This window comes from Apodemus sylvaticus, chromosome X (assembly GCF_947179515.1).
Source record: "Apodemus sylvaticus chromosome X, mApoSyl1.1, whole genome shotgun sequence".
Taxonomy (NCBI): domain Eukaryota; kingdom Metazoa; phylum Chordata; class Mammalia; order Rodentia; family Muridae; genus Apodemus; species Apodemus sylvaticus.
The window spans coordinates 108,992,895-109,000,061 of NC_067495.1; the positions used below are offsets into that span (position 1 = coordinate 108,992,895).

General features: G+C 41.3%; 1 non-coding gene across 1 annotated transcript; it reads right to left on the reverse strand.

The window, feature by feature from the left end:
- Nucleotides 1-6,096: 6,096 nt before the first annotated feature.
- LOC127675954 (small nucleolar RNA SNORA40) lies at nucleotides 6,097-6,223 on the reverse strand. Its single transcript, XR_007975617.1, has one exon. It is a non-coding gene; the product is annotated as a small nucleolar RNA SNORA40 (small nucleolar RNA).
- Nucleotides 6,224-7,167: the final 944 nt, after the last annotated feature.

Here is a 7,167-nt window from a genome sequence, read left to right on the forward strand (position 1 = left end):
ATTCTTGTTGATTAACTTTCAGCACTTGAATGGACCGTGGAGGAGTTACTATCATTCAGATCAGAGCATGAAATAAATACGCTTTGCTAAGAACATTACTGCCTATGTGCAAGCTCATTTCCCCTGGAAATAAGAAGGTGAGATCATAAGCAGTTTTTTATTTATGCTTTATTTCATAGGACTGGAGTCCACCAATGCTTCCAATAAAGTCTTCTGGCTGCAATCATGGGCTATATAGGCAGACAGGAGACGGAGTCAAACCCTCTGGCCAGCCCAGGGCTTGTTCCCCTATACAAACTGATCTTGGGAAAAAGATACTCTATTATTCATTTTATTTTGATGTTTTGGCTTGACTTTTGTTTTGCTTTGGAGACAAGGAGCCTAGGATGACCTGTCTCTGCTTCTGCCTCCCGAGAGTTTATTGCTTTTTTTTGGGGGGGGGGGGGCAGGGGTCTACTTGTTCTTATTAATTAAAAAAATAAAATCTTACATTTATTATTTGGTTATTTACCTCTCAAATACCCCATGTTTTAATGCCAGCATCTTGGTAATATGTGGGTGATGATTAGTAGTATTCAGACCTGAGCATAGAATTGAGAAGAGAGGTGAAATCATAAGTTCTGTTATAATTTGTGCTTTATTTAACGTAGTTCTTCATTTTGTGGACTAGGGGTTCTGGGGTAGTACAGTGTATGCATGCTACAGCAGCATGTATGTATGCATGTGTGTACAGGTTAAAGGAATTTTGTAGGAGTCTGTTCTTTCTGCCATTGAAGTTCCACAGATCAAACTCATGTCAACCAGCTTGGTATCAAGAGCTTAAAGTTGCTAAGCCATCTCACATCTGTTTTTGAGATAAGATATCATATAGACCAGGCTAGCCTCTGACGTTCTATCATTGTTATTACATGTGTTTACTTATTGTGTGTGTGTGTATGTGTGTGTGTGTGTGTATATATATATATATATATACATACACACATATACATCATATACATACACATGCACAAACACATACATATACATCATATACATATATGTCATATACATACACATATACATACATCAAATACACACACATACACATATACTTGGACACAGGATGGTGGAGGACACCTTCTGGAAGTCAGTTCTTTTTCACTATGTGGGTTTTTAGGATCCAACTCTGCTAGTGAAGCTAAGGGACAAACGCCTAGACCAACTGCACCTTAGAATTTCTATGTAGCCAGGTACGACCTGAGGTTTTGACTCTCCCCTGCCTCCATGTTTTGAGTACTGGGTTCCAAGTGCCCAGATTATGCAGTGAAGGTGATCAAAACGAGCATTTTGTTGTGTGGGCTTGGCAAGCACTCTATCAACTGAACTATATCGCAAGCCCTATTATTGCACTTTCAGGCCGACTTACTATATAGCCTAAGGTGACCCAGAACTTATGATCATCCTGCTTCAGCTTCTCAAATTCTGTTATGAAAGGTGTGCACTGCCATGCTGGACAGTTTCTGTAAACCATATTTTTCTTACCTGAGAATGGGAATAATGTTTCTAATAGTGGAAGAATGGTTACCATTAAACATTGCAATGTTTATAGAATTATAGACAGAGCTTGTCAGTAGGCACACAGTAATAATGAGTAGTGATAACTGTTGTGATTTGCATTTCCTCTCCGGCAAAATTTTACTAGTACAATTACACTGACATTTAAAAGGGGAAAAGGAAAGAAAGTAGATGGCCATCTGTCAATTTGGTGTTGAAGACTATAAATAATAAAGCAAAGGTGGAGCCGGGAAGTGGTGGCTCATGCCTGTAATCCCAGCACTCTGGGAGGCAGAGGCAGGTGGATTTCTGAGTTTGAGGCCAGCCTGGTCTACAGAGTGAGTTCCAGGACAGCCAGGGCTACACAGAGAAACCCTGTCTCGAAAAACCAAATCCAAAACAACAACAACAACAAAAAAAAAAAAAAAATAAAGCCAAGGTTCTCATTTGCATTTTATTGACTAATTATCATTTGCTTTGTTGAAACAGACTCTCATGTAGCCCAGGCTGGCCAAGAACTTGATACACAGTCAAGAGTGCCTTTCCACTTCTAATACTCCCCTGTTCATCTCTTGAGTGCTGAGATTGCAGCTGTTTCTGCCATTCCAGAGTACTTTGGTTTGTTTCATCTGTTTTGTTTTATTGTTTACTGGTTTAAAATAGGGTCTCATTAAATATCCCGAGCTGGCCTAGAAATCATTATGTAGAAAAGGCTAGACTCAAAGTCATGGTAAACCTTTCTGTCTAAGGTCATCAACGGTTGACAGTAGAGGCCTGAGCTTTACTTCATATTTTAATTTATTTCCTATCTTGATCCAATTCTTACACAAAAACCCCTTAAGAATACTAATTTGCTCAGTTTTAATGAAAAATAAAAGTAGGAAATTTTCAAAAAGATAGATGAATCTGAAAAATATTAAGTGGGGTGATCTAAGCTCTGAAAGACAAAAGTTATATTTTATTTTGGATGCAGATCATGCCTATTACATACAGCATGTGCATAAATGCGTGCCAATGTGAGTATATGCTATGAAGGTAGAAAGGAGACCACTGAAGGGGAAGGAGGGATGTTAAGAAGGGGAGGAGAGGAATATGACGCATAAGACAAGAAAGCAGAAAGGAGGGTATGGGGGAGGAAACAAGGGCAGTAAGGGGGATCAGGGAGATTATGTAGAGTGGAAAATAAACTCAAATTTAGTTTCAATCTGCCATAATGAAACAGAATACTTTATATACTAGTTTTTTTAAAGAACATCTAAAGACATATAATTCTGGAGCCAGGAGCAGTGACTGCAATCCCAGATTCAGAAAGCTAAAAAAGGAGGGCCTCTGTACATACAGGCAAGCCTGAGGTATCTAGTCGGCAAGAGGCCATCCTGGGTACATGTGGAAATCATGTCTCTAAATCACAACAGAAAAACAAACTTTAAAGCAAAGTTGGGCTGTCAACAAACACACACACACACTCTTGCTTACCTATTTGTAAGAATGCTTCTGTGTGCCAACAGACTTGAATCCTTAAAACAGAGATTCTATGAGCTATATGCAAGGAGTACTTGGTATGCATGGACTGGGGCAAAGCTCAAGGGTAGAAGAGTTGGATACCATTTCCAGAACCTAGAGTAATCCCTACCACCACCACTACCACCAGCAGCACCACCAGCACCCAAGAACACACACAAAAATTCCAGTCCTTTTAAGACAAACATTGGTGACTCTTGACTTAAAATATTTCTTAGTCATCTGATCTTATTTCATATGATAATCTTTCTTGAGGATTCCAACCTGTGTTTAATGTTGTTTTTATTTTTAAGTTAATTTTATTATTTTTAGTTATGTTTATGTGTGGGTGTGCACAAGAGTGTTCCAGACTATAGAGGCTGTCATGTCCCCTGGACTTGAAGATGGAGTCACTAGGCAAGTGTGAGTCACCCAGTGTGGGTGCTGAGAATTGAACTCAACTTTTCTAAAAGAGCCCAGTTTTTTTTTTTATTTTAATTTTATGTGAGAGTAGGCAACAGCTCAGTCAGTAATATGTTTGTCATACAAGCATTAAGACCTGGTGTCAGATTCCTAACCATCTGCATTAGAAAGCTGGTTCCCTTCCTCCCTCCCTCTCCTCTTCCCATCCATTGTCCTTTCTGCTTTCATGTCTTATGTGTCATATTCCTCTCTTGCCTCTTCCTAAATGCCAAGCTCCACCATCATGGCAGTTGACTACTACTAAATGGTCAGCCTTTAAAACATGCAGATGAGTAACATCATCCAAACTGAGCAGATTGAATTTATATATTCAGATATATATGTGGGATGTCAGGAGGAAAAGGCAGGAGAGGATCTCTAGGAGTTCAAGGGAAGCCTGGTACACATAGCAAACAACAGTCCAGCAAGGCTACACAGTGAAACCTGTCTCCAAAAAAACCCTCTAACACACATCCTTACCACCACCACCACCATCACTACGACAACAATTATAAAGAAAAAAGAGGCCATGAATTTGAGAGGAAGGGGAGCAGAAACATGAGAGACTTTTGAGGGATGGAATTATGTTTAATATTTGCCTTAGTTAGAGTTAGTTATGATCAAGGCCAAAACATAAATCGGGAAGGAAAGGGTTTATGTGGCTTAGCCTTCCATATCAGTATTCATCATTGAAGGAAGCCAGGGCAGGAACCTGGAGGCAGGAGCTGATGCACAGGCCATAGAAGGATGCTGCTTACTGACTTGCTCCTCATGGCTTGCTCGGCCTGCTTTCTTACAGAACCCAGGACCACCAGCCCAGGGATAGCCCCACCCACAATGGGCTGAACTCTCATCAATCAATCAATAATTAAGAAAATGCGCAGTAGACTGGCCTACAACAAGATCTTATAGAGACATTTCTTTAAATGAGATTCCCTCCTCTCAAATGACTTTAGTTTGTGTCAAGCTCACACAAAAGTAAAGAGCACATATTATAATCTCAAGATATTAAAAAGGTAATTTTTGCCTTGTGGTGGTGGCAACCACCTTTAATCCCAGCATTTAGGAGACAGAGGCAGGCAAACCTCTGAGTTACAGGCCAGCCTGGTCTACAGAGCAAGTTCCAGGAGAGCCAGGGCTACACAGAGAAGCCCTGTCTTAAAAACCTAAAAGTGAAAATATGTTTTTTTAAAAAAGCTGCACACAGTGGAGACCTGGGATGGGGAGGCTCCCAAGAATCAATGGGAGTGACCTTAGCTGTGACTCATAGCATTGGGGATATGGAAACAGAAGAGGTTACCTCCTATTGTCAGGCAGGAACCCCAGTGGAGTGATAGGGACACCAACCCACCCATGAAATGTTCAACGCAAATTTTATCCTGTCTTCATGAAATGCAGGCATGGGGGAGGGAGCAGAGACTGAGAGAATGGCCAACCAGTAACTGGCCCAAGTTGAGACCACCCCATGGGCAAGCACCAATCCCTAACACTATCAATGCTACTCTGTTATGTTGGCAGACAGAAGCCAAGCATGGCTGTCCTCTGAGAGGCTCCACCCAGCAGCTGCCTCATACAGATACACACACCCACTGCCAAACAATGGGTGGAGCTTGGGGACTTTTATGGAAATATAGGAGGAAGGATTGCAGGCCCACAAAGAGGTCAGGAACTCTACAGGAGGACCAACAGAGTCTACTAACCTGGACCCTTGAGGTTCTCAGAGACTGAACCACCAACCAAAGAACATACACGGGCTGGACCTAGGCCCCTCTGCACATATGTAGCAGATGTGCAGCTTGTTCTTCATGTAGGTCCCAAACAACTGGAGCAGAGGCTATTCAGGTGTTGCCTATACACGGGATACATTCTTTTGTATCCCAAGGCTGGGCTGCCTTGTCTGGTCTCAGTGGGAAAGGAAGCCTAGCCTCAGAGGGATTTGAAGTGCCAGGGTTGGGGGCAGGGAAAAACAAGGGGGCTCACCTGCTGAGAGGAGAAGGGGAGGGGGGAAGGATTGTGGGAGGGGGAACTAGAAGTGGGTCAGTGAGTGGGATATAAAGCAAATAAATTGAAAAAATGCTTTCAAGTATTTAAATGGAAAAAATCTGTGCACAGTGGCACCTACTTGTAATCTTGGTGTGTGTGTGTGTGTGTGTGTGTGTGTGTGTGTGTGTGTGTGTGAGAGAGAGAGAGAGAGAGAGAGAGAGAGAGAGAGAACGAGAACCCTAAGTCTCACTGTTCAGTCTATTCTAAACCTGTGAGAGATCGTATCTCTTACAAAAACTAAGATGACAATGACACAGAGGATGAACATGGACCTACACACACACGGATGAACAGCCACACATAAACATGCACTCATGTGTGCCCATCCACACAAATGTTTTGTACCGCTTTGTTGGGTTTAATTAAAAACATGTGGGAGCTCAAGCCCTAAGTTGGAGTTATCTGCCCATAGTGGTGCTCAGTGCGTCAAGGGGACGCTTCGGTGGGTAGACAGCTTTTCCTTCTGTTTGTACCAGGTGAGGCTATCACAGTGGTAAACAACCCAGCCAGCGCTTGGTGTCTTAACCGAGGGATGTTTCTTTCCTTTTGTGTGAGTATCACGTTCCTTTTTATATGTATCAAAACGCACACTGAACAATGGGTGCTGGGTTGCAAAACAGGATTGATTTTTGCACCTGTCTTTCCTTCTTTTGCAGAGCAGTTGCCAACAGCACACACAAGTGCTACCAAGAGATGTTGCCTGAAGCCAGGCAAAGTTCTTATCCAAAAGCCTTCTTTGACATTTCCCAAAGACATTTCCTCTTGGGTATTTAGACCAAATATCCAATTAACTTTATAAACACAAGTTATATTTTAAATCCTTGAACTAGTTGTCATATGGTAATTAAAACTGTTCTAAAAATAGCAAAGAAGAAACCTGTCATCTTTTGCTATCAGAACTCTGCTTCCAGCTTAATTTAAAATAATGTTGTAACACTTATATTAAATCTTACTCTTGGTAAACTGGATTGACTTTCCTTTTTTTCGAGAACTGCCAAAGAAGGGATCAGGCTGATGAAAAAAAATGGATCGCTTCAAAAGCCCTTTTGATTTCTGAGTTTAGTCTCTTGTGACCACAGACTCTCAACTGGTTTTCTGTCAAGTCTTGTAGCTAGCTGCATTATGGTTTTCCTTGAACCTAAGTGGCCTAATTGCTCCCCTCGCCCTTCTCCCCTCCCTGTCTCCCTTCACTCTCACTCCTCCCCACCCTCTCTTTTTACAGGTTTATTGAGATACAATTCATACACCATACAGCTCACTTCTTAATGCTATAATTCAAGAAATGTTTAGTCAATTGATAAACTTGTGCAACCAATGCAATCTATTTTAGGACCTGTTTTTCAATAACTCTACAAGGAACTCCTTCTCCATGAGCTATAATTTCCTATTTTCCTCCAACTTTTCTCCTCTTTAACAAACATTAGTTCTGCCCTCCTCCTTTTTGTACATCTCATGTAACAAGAAACATATAATACCTGATCTTCTTAACTGGCTTCTTTGCATTAGCTTAATGTTGCAAGGTTCATCTACTCATCCAATGTTGGCAATGTCTCTGCTTATTTTCTTCAGTGCCATTTTGCATATTTAGTAGATACAGACAAAAATATTTAAACATGAGCATTTTGGGAG